Source organism: Somniosus microcephalus, chromosome 25 (assembly GCF_052327205.1).
Source record: "Somniosus microcephalus isolate GS21.2 chromosome 25, FLI_Smic_1.0, whole genome shotgun sequence".
NCBI lineage: Eukaryota > Metazoa > Chordata > Chondrichthyes > Squaliformes > Somniosidae > Somniosus > Somniosus microcephalus.
The window spans coordinates 36,136,197-36,145,896 of record NC_141011.1 but is presented as its reverse complement, the minus strand read 5'-3'; the positions used below and the strand labels follow the sequence as shown (position 1 = coordinate 36,145,896).

The 9,700-nt window shown below is 54.0% G+C and overlaps 2 pseudogenes across 1 annotated transcript in view; both read right to left on the bottom strand.

Moving 5' to 3' along the window:
- LOC147100692 (proteasome subunit beta type-7-like) overlaps positions 1 to 2,453 on the bottom strand; it is a 12,074-nt pseudogene extending 9,621 nt beyond the window's left edge. Inside the window, exon 1 of the transcript XR_015073537.1 lies at positions 2,262 to 2,453. The product of XR_015073537.1 is annotated as a proteasome subunit beta type-7-like (transcript). The remainder of the gene's footprint in view (positions 1 to 2,261) is intronic.
- A 5,567-nt stretch (positions 2,454 to 8,020) lies between these two features.
- On the bottom strand, positions 8,021 to 9,400 carry LOC147100691 (transcription factor HES-5-like; annotated as a pseudogene).
- Between the last annotated feature and the right edge of the window lie 300 nt (positions 9,401 to 9,700).

Sequence of the window (9,700 nt, the reverse complement as noted above, 5' to 3'; positions counted from 1 at the left end):
GGAGGGGGACGGGGGGGGAAGTCGGGAGGGGGGACGGGGGGAGAGTCGGGATGGGGGACGGGGGGAGAGTCGGGGGGGGACGGGGGGAGAGTCGGGAGGGGGGATCGGGGGGAGAGTCGGGAGGGGGGACGGGGGGGAGAGTCGGGGGGGGGACGGGGGGAGAGTCGGAGGGGGGACGGGGGGAGAGTCGGGAGGGGGGACGGGGGGAGAGTCGGGAGGGGGGACGGGGGAGAGTCGGGAGGGGGGACGGGGGGAGAGTCGGAGGGGGGACGGGGGGAGAGTCGGGAGGGGGGACGGGGGGAGAGTGGGAGGGGGACGGGGGGAGAGTCGGGAGGGGGGACGGGGGGAGAGTCGGGAGGGGGGACGGGGGGAGAGTCGGGAGGGGGGACGGGGGGAGAGTCGGGAGGGGGGGACGGGGGGAGAGTCGGGAGGGGGGACGGGGGGAGAGTCGGGAGGGGGGACGGGGGGAGAGTCGGGAGGGGGGACGGGGGGGAGAGTCGGGAGGGGGGGACGGGGGGAGAGTCGGGAGGGGGGACGGGGGGAGAGTCGGGAGGGGGGACGGGGGGAGAGTCGGGAGGGGGGACGGGGGGGAGAGTCGGGAGGGGGGACGGGGGAGAGTCGGGAGGGGGGACGGGGCGGAGAGTCGGGAGGGGGGACGGGGGGAGAGCGGGAGGGGGGACGGGGGGAGAGTCGGGAGGGGGGACGGGGGGAGAGTCGGGAGGGGGGACGGGGGGAGAGTCGGGAGGGGGGACGGGGGGAGAGTCGGGAGGGGGGACGGGGGAGAGTCGGGAGGGGGGACGGGGGGGAGAGTCGGGAGGGGGGCGGGGGGAGAGTCGGGAGGGGGGACGGGGGGGAGAGTCGGGAGGGGGGACGGTGGGGAGAGTCGGGAGGGGGGGACGGGGGGGGAGAGTCGGGAGGGGGGACGGGGGAGAGTCGGGAGGGGGGACGGGGGAGAGTCGGGGAGGGGGGACGGGGGGACGAGTCGGGAGGGGGGACGGGGGGAGAGTCGGGAGGGGGGACGGGGGGAGAGTCGGGAGGGGGGACGGGGGGAGAGTCGGGAGGGGGGACGGGGGGAGAGTCGGGAGGGGGGACGGGGGGGAGAGTCGGGAGGGGGGGACGGGGGGGAAGGGAGTCGGGGAGGGGGGGGGGGACGGGGGAGAGTCGGGAGGGGGGACGGGGGAGAGTCGGGAGGGGGGACGGGGGGAGAGTCGGGAGGGGGTGGGGGGGAGAGTCGGGAGGGGGGTGGGGGGGGAGAGTCGGGAGGGGGGTGGGGGGGAGAGTCGGGAGGGGGGTGGGGGGGGAGAGTCGGGAGGGGGGTGGGGGGGGGAGAGTCGGGAGGGGGGTGGGGGGGGGAGAGTCGGGAGGGGGGTGGGGGGGGAGAGTCGGGAGGGGGTGGGGGGGGAGAGTCGGGAGGGGGGTGGGGGGGGGAGAGTCGGGAGGGGGGTGGGGGGGGGGGAGTCGGAGGGGGGTGGGGGAGAGTCCGGGAGTGGGGTGGGGGAGAGTCGGGAGGGGGGTTGGGGGGGAGAGAGTCGGGAGGGGGGGGTGGGGGGGGGGAGAGTCGGGAGGGGGGTGGGGGAGAGTCGGGAGGGGGCGGTGGGGGGGGAGACTCGGGAGGGGGGGGGGTGGGGGGAGAGTCGGGAGGGGGGGGTGGGGGAAGAGTCGGGAGGGGGGGTGGGGGGAGAGTCGGGAGGGGGGGTGGGGGGAGAGTCGGGAGGGGGGGTGGGGGGAGAGTCGGGAGGGGGCGGTGGGGGGAGTCGAGGTGGGGATGGATGAGGGGCAATCGGGTGGGGGGTGGCGGGGAGAACTCAGCAGGGACTGGGATCCTTCCTGCTCCCCCTGCTAATCAATAGCTCGAGGAAACTCAGAATCAATCTATTTCTATATTTGAGAGTCTGTTAGCTTTGAGAGGGAATATTCCCCCGGTTGATCGCAGTCCCACACTGAATCTGCTGGTCATGCAGGAAGTGTCTTATTTTCAGTTTCGAATTACCATTAAGTTACTTAAAATGTGCACCAGCCCCGGTCACACAGCCCGGCCCCCCAGCTGAAAGCCCCTCAGAGAGCCTGGAGCTCGCTGCACCCTTTAAGCTGGCAGCCTTCAGTCAGTTTCAGGGCTGGTCTCGGGCACAGGGAGCCTGGCCTCAAACAGCGGAAGGCCCTGGAGCTCCTGCCCAGCCCCGACCTTTACTTTCTGCTCTGGGCATTATTCAGGAATTGCTTCACCTCCACCCACCTCCCATCCTCCCGCCTCTCCTTCTCACCTCCTGCAGTTCTCGAAGCTGAACCCCCCCGACAGGGGTGCTCAGGGAGTCTCTCACACTTCAACATGTCGACCTGGATAACTGGCCTCTCCTCTCCAGCTCACTCAGTTTCACTTTCATAAACTATTCAAAGCCCCATGTGATTACGGGGAGCCAGGTTTGCCAAAAATGACTGACAAACCAGCGTCAGATCAAAACTCAAACACTCGCAGTTAATTTAACCACTTCTCCCCAGCCCCCTGTTGCTGCCTGGGGTCCGGTCACCCTCACACTGCAGGTTTGAGAGACAGGGAGAGTTCGACTTTGAGAACTGCAGGGGGTGAGGGGGGATAGTGACAGGATAGAGAAGCAATGGCTAGCATTTAAAGAATTAATACATAATTTACAACAAATATACATTCCTTTAAAGGAACAAAAACCCCACAGGAAAAGTGGTCCAACTGTGGCTAACAAGAGAAGTTAAAGATAGTATTAGATCAAAGGAAGAGGCTTATAATGTTGCCAAGAAGAGTAGTAAGCCTGAGGATTAGGAGGATTTTAGAATTCAGCAAAGGAGGACAAGAAATTGATAAAGGGAAAATAGAATGAGAGTAAACTAGCGAAAGACATAAAAACAGACTGTAAAAGCTACTAGAATAGATGGGGGAGAGCCAGTAGATGTGGTGTACCTGGACTTCCAAAAGGCCTTCGATAAGGTCCCACATAAAAGATTAGCATGGAAAAATTGAGGCTCATGGGATAAAGGGGAAAGTTTTGGCGTGGATAGGAACTGGCTGTCAGATAGAAAACAGAGAGTTGGAATAAACGGCTCATTTTCTGAATGGCAGGCAGTAACAAGTGGGGTACCACAGGGATCTGTCCTGGGCCCCCAGCTGTCACAATTTACATTAATGACCTGGATCAGGGAGTCGGATGCAGCATTTCCAAATTTGCAGACGACACTAAACTAGGAGGGGGGGGGTGGGCTCAGAGGAAGAGACCAGGAAGCTCCAGAGCGATTTGGACAGACTGGGCGATTGGGCGGATAAATGGCAGATGCACTATAATGTGGACAAGTGCGAAGTTATCCACCTTGGGTGCAGGAACGGGAGGGCAAATTATTATTTAAATGGCAATAGATTGGGAGAGGGGGAAGTACAGAGAGACCTGGGTGTTCTTGTACACCAGTCACTGAAGGCGAGCATGCAGGTGCAACAGGCGGTCAAGAAGGCAAACGGTATGCTGGCCTTCATAGCAAAAGGGTTAGAATACAGGAACAGGGATACCTTGCTGCAGCTGTACAGGGCACTGGTGAGACCACACCTCGAGTACTGTGTACAGTTTTGGTCGCCTCATCTGAGGAAGGATGTTCTTGCCATGGAGGGGGTGCAGCGGCGATTCACCAGGCTGATACCAGGAATGGCGGGAATGACCTATGAGGAGAGACTATGTAGTTTAGGGATGTACACACTGGAGTTTAGAAGATTGAGAGGGGACCTCATAGAAGTGTATAAAATTCTGACAGGTCTAGACAGACTGGATGCAGAAGGAATGTTTCCCTTGGCGGGTGAGAACAGAACTAGAGGACATAATTTAAGGATAAGGGCTAAACCATTTAGGACAGAGATGAGGGGGAATTTCTTCACTCAGAGAGTGGTGAACCTGTGGAACTCATTGCCACAGAGGGCAGTGTACGCCAGCTCATTAAATATATTTAAGAGGGAATTAGATATATTTCTACGGGCAAAAGGGGTTAAGGGTTACGGAGAGAAGGCGGGGACGGGATACTGAATTAAAGGATCAGCCATGATCTCATCGAATGGCGGAGCAGGCACGAAGGGCCGAATGGCCTACTCCTGCTCCTATCTTCTATGTATCTATGTATAGGTATGTAAAAAGGAAAAGATTAGCGAAAGTAAATGCGGGTCCCTTACAGGCTGAGACAGGAGAAATTATAATGGGGAATAAGGAAGTGGCAGAGACATTAAACAAATACTTTGTGTCTGTCTCCATGGAAGAAGATCACAGAATCACACAGAATCACAGAAACCTCACAGTGCAGATAGAGGCCATTTCGGCCCATCGAGCCTGCACCGACACATATCCCACCCCCGATCCCCGTAACCCCTACACCAACACATATCCCACCCTATCCCCGTAACCCCACGTATTTAATCCCCCTAACACTAAGGGTCAATTTTATCATAGCCAATCAACCTAACCTGCACATCTTTGGACTGTGGGAGGAAACCGGAGCACCCGGAGGAAACCCACGCAAACATGGGGAGAATGTGCAAACTCCACACAGACAGTCACCCGAGGCCGGATTCGAACCCGGGTCCCTGGATGCAAAAAAACTTCCCAGAAATAGCGGAGAACCAAGGGTCTAGCGAAAATGAGGAGCTGAAAGAAATTAGTATGAGTAAAAAAATAGTACTGGAGAGATTAATGGGGCTGAAAGCCGATAAATCCCCTAGACCTGATGGTCTACATCCTAGGGTTTTGAAAGAGGTGGCTATAGAGATAGTGGATGCATTGGTTGTCATTTTCCAAAATTCCATAGATTCTAGAATGGTTCCCATGGATTGGAAGGTAGCAGTTTAATCCCTACTATTTAAGAAAGGAGGGAGAGAGAAAATGGGGAACTACAGACCAGTTAGCCTGACATCAGTAGTAGAGAAAATGTTAGAATCTATTATTAAGGATGTGGTAACAGGGCATTTAGAAAATAATAATAAGATTGGGCAGAGTCAACATGGATTTATGAAAGGGAAATCGTGTTTGACGAATCTGTTCAATTTTTTTGAGGTTGTAACTAGCAGAATAGATAAGGGGAACCAGTGGATGTGGTGTATTTGGATTTTCAGAAGCCATTCAATAAGGTGCCTCACAAGAGGTTATTAAACAAAATTAGGGCTCATGGGATTGGGGGTGACATATTAGCATGGATTGAGGATTGGTTAACGGACAGAAAACAGAGAGTAGGAATAAACGGGTTGGCAGACTGTAACTAGTGGGGTACTGCAAGGATCAGTGCTTGGGCCTCAGCTGTTCACAATCTATATCAATGATTTGGATTTGGGGATCAAATGTAATATATCCAAGTTGGCTGATGATACAAAGCTGGGTGGGAATGTAAGTTGTGAGGAGGACACAAAGAGGCGTCAAGGGAATATAGACAAGCTAAGTGAGTGGGCAAGAACATGGCAAATGGAATATAATGTGGAGAAATGTGAAGTTATCCACTTTAGTAGGAAAAATAGAAAAGCAGAGTATTTTTTAAATGGTGAGAGATTGGGAAATGTTGGTGTTCAGAGGGACCTGGGTGTCCTTGTACACAAATCACTGAAAGTTAACATGCAGGTACAGCAAGCAATTAGGAAAGCAAATGGTATGTTGGCCTTTATTACAAGAGGATTTGAGTATAAGAGTAAAGACGTCTTACTGCAATTATATAGGGCCCTGGTGAGACCACACCTGGAGTACTGTGTATAATTTTGGTCTCCTTACCTAAGGAAGGATATACTTACCATAGAGGGAGTGCAATGAACGTTCACCAGACTGATTCCTGGGATGGGGGGATTGTCCTATGAGGAGAGATTGAGTAGACTAGGCCTATATTCTCTAGAGTTTAGAAGAATGAGAGGTGATCTCATTGAAACATATAAAATTCTTACAGGGCTTGACAGGATAGATGCAGGGAGGATGTTTCCCTTGGCTGGGGAGTCTAGAACCAGGGGTCACAGTCTCAGAATAAGGGGTTGACCATTTAGGACAGAGATGAGAACTTTCTTCACTCAGAGGGTGGTGAATCTTTGGAATTCTCTACCCCAGAGGGCTGTGGAGGCTCAGTCGTTGAGTATATTCAAGACCGAGATCAATAGATTTTTGGATATAAGGGAATCAAGGGATATAGAGATCGGGCAGGAAGGTGGAGTTGAGGTAGAAGATCAGCCATGAACTTATTGAATGGCGGAGCAGGCTGGAGGGGCCAAGTGGTCTACTCCTGCTCCTATTTCTTATGTTCTTATGCTCATTATGTATATGATTTTTAACATATACAATAGTGTTGTAGCATTAACATTTTGTCACTAAGGCCAGATGGTGACTGTATTCTAACAAATGATTCTACTCTCTGTTTACCCGCTCCCTCTCTCCTCCTCTCCCCCCGACATGTTGGTTGGAGAGGTCTTGGTCCCATTACATTGCTGATGGTGCTTTGCAATGGACCAATGGGAGTTGCCCGAGAGGCACTGGGTGGGGGAGAGGGGGGATTGACCCCTCGTCGATTGTTGCACATTTCCTTGTGGGACAGACTGACTGCTGCTCTTCACCCCCTCCTAATGGCATGGGGACTTCGGGACAGGGACTCCCAGGACCACCCCAGCTCCGCAGTGGGCTTTGACTCCAGAATTAATTCACGTCTTGAACAAAGAGCTCTGGGGTAGAACATCATCAGACACTGAGCCTTCCCTCCAGTGTAAACCCTGCCCCTCAAATCTAACAGACGGGCACATTTAATATATGGGCACATCTCACCCCAGGTGGCAGTGTGTGGGTGCAGCCTGAGACAACTCTGAGCCACTGCTTCAATGGGCACCACTGGTCAGAATCACCACCACACCCAGATCACCAGCTCAGTACCAGGCGGAGGGCCTGTTCTGTGCCCGTTTGGGGGGTGATGGTGAACAGGAGACGCAGCAATCACTGCCTGTCCGCGGGGCAGCTACTGGGCACGTGCGGCTCAGGGTCAATGGAGGGAGGGTTGTGGGGTCAAAGCACCAAATCAGAACTCATCCAAAATAAAACAAAACTCATTATCAAGAGGCTCATAATCCCACAGTACAAAGCTTACAAAATAATAACGTTCCAATAAATCTGTTTTATTTTAATTTATTTTAAGGAAATAGAAACATTGACTCATAGAATCAAACAATCATAGAATGATACAGAACAGAAGGAGGCCATTCGGCCCATCGTGCCTGTGCCAGCTCTTTGAAAGAACTATCCAATTAGCCCCACTCCCCTGCTCTTTCCCCATAGCCTTGCAAATAATCTTACATATTAAAATACTCGTTCACACAAACCTTTACTTTGCAATTAGAGTTTTCAAATATTGAAACAATTCTATGGCACAGTTTATACAGCCAGTACATTTGCTTTACCTGCACTGTTACAGTGTTACTCTTTGGGAATAATCCCCAACACTCCTTCAAAGGAAGCAACGAGCTTAAATGCTACAATTTCACGGAAATTCAATATTGTAACAGAGCAGATCACTGGGGTCAGGTCCAGATTCCAGGCACCCTCCGCCAATTGCCCTTTCTTCATGTGTGAGTCTGGACAATGAGGTTATTCAACCATGGGAGGATCACAGCCAAGCCCGACCGGGCCCTCTCCAGATGTCCACACACACACACGCACCTCCCAGCAGGAGTCCCCGGATATTAATCCGGAGCGGGAACCCTGCCTGACTTTCACCTCCCTCACTCATGGGAACTGAGGCCAACTGTCTACCCAATGGGCTGCCCCGACCGTGACCCGCTAACACACCAAAGGCCATGGGTGAGAGCCGGGGCCATCCTGCTGTGTGTGATCCGCCAGGCTGGGCGCCCCACGGACCCCCCGCCTGTGGAGTTACACTGACCCTTACCGTCACATTGCAGCGACTGAACTGAACGAGTCCATATCTGAACCGCAGCAACAAATCAAATAAACATTAATCATTGATTTACAATCACAGCCAGTTGTCAATATGACAAAAAACAGCACAAATACTTTGCGATTGATAGTTTCCGAAATGTCCTCAGTAACTCAGGGACTCCACTGTTTGACTCCGCTCTGCCAGGGTCTCCACAGGGTCCTAGTGCCGGGCGGCGCTACATGCTTGGCCGGGGGCTGACAGGGCGGAGTCTGCGGTGGGGTCACGCGGCCCCTCGCCCTCGCCCCCGCCCCCGCCCCTCGCTCCGCGCAGGCGCTGCAGCAGTTCGGGTGGAGCCGCCATCTTGGTGCGGTGCGGTGCGCTGACAGGAAGCAGAGGGTCTCCAGCAGACAGCGAGCGTAACCGTCATTATAATCCTGCAGGGGGCGCCTCACCTGGGGGCCGGACACTGGAAGGAGCAGAGAAGACAGGATTTAGAGTGAAACTTTTATAACAACAAGAACAATAACATGCATTTATATAGCGTAGTAAAATGTCCCAAAGTGCTTCACATAAGTAAATTAGACAACATTGAAACCGAGCCACCTAAGGAGGTATTAGAACATGTGACAAGAAGTTCGGTCAAAGAGGTAGATTTTAAGGAGCGAGTTGAAGGAGGAGAGAGCGGTACAGAGGCGGAGAGCTTAGGGCCTAGGCAGCTGAAAGCACGGCCACCAATGGTAGAGCGATTAAATCGGGGATGCTCAAGAGGCCAGAATTGGAGGAGTGCAGAGATCTCAGAGGGTTGTAGGGCTGGAGGAGATTACAGATATAGGGAGGGACAAGGCCGTTGGGAGATTTGAACACAAAGATGAGAATTTTAAAATTGAGATTTGCCGGACAGGGAGCCAATGTAGGTCAGCAAGCACAGGGGTGATGGTAAACGGGACTTGGCACATTGACCTGGTATCACCCACACTCACCGAGCAAGCGATGAGGCTTCAGGAAACTCACGGATGTTTCCAAGATCTCAGCTTTCTCCAGTTTGCCGTTCCCCTGGTCTTTGTGGAACTCTCTCTCCAGCAGTCCCTTCAGCTGCAGGATGCTCCTGTTTATCCGATCTCTGCGCCTCTTCTCCACCATCGGTTTCATTAGCTACAGGACACAGGGAGAGAGAAACAGCTCAGTAATGAATCTGTACAAACCCCCCCAAACTCTGCCCTCTCGCCATCTCGTTCTAAAGGGAAGGTTCTGAAATCCTAGCTCCAGAAACCCCTCTGTCCCGGGTCTCACTTACTCTGCACCGGTCTCTGGGGATGAACCAGTTCTCGGTACGCTCCCTCGGTCGCTCATCAGCAGTGCTGCTCGGAGACATGGCTATCAGACGGTGGGGTGAGGCACACTGTGGATGTGTGTGAGTGAGAGGGACCCTCTGATCCAGCTCTCTGGGCCCAACCTCAGCAGCTGTTGTATTTAAAGGGTGGAATTTGCATGACAGAGTGTGAGGCTCTGCTGTCTCTCAAGTTCCCACACTCGCTGGCCAATCCCACCGCTCACTGACGGGACAATAGACGTGTGCCTGGCTACATGGGGGATTAGTGACGCGATCTGCCTCTGTATTGTGGGCAGGGGCAGCCCGAGTTCCTGAGGGCCATCTGGGCAGCAAGTGTGTCTCACAAATCCCAGGATATTAATGTCAGCACAAAGTCGCACTTCCTGGGAAAGTGACTGGAGGTGGGAACGAGGGGACAGCTCCAATTACAGAATCAAATATTGTTTAACACCTTATTGTGACAGATTGTTAGGCACACATCGGCTT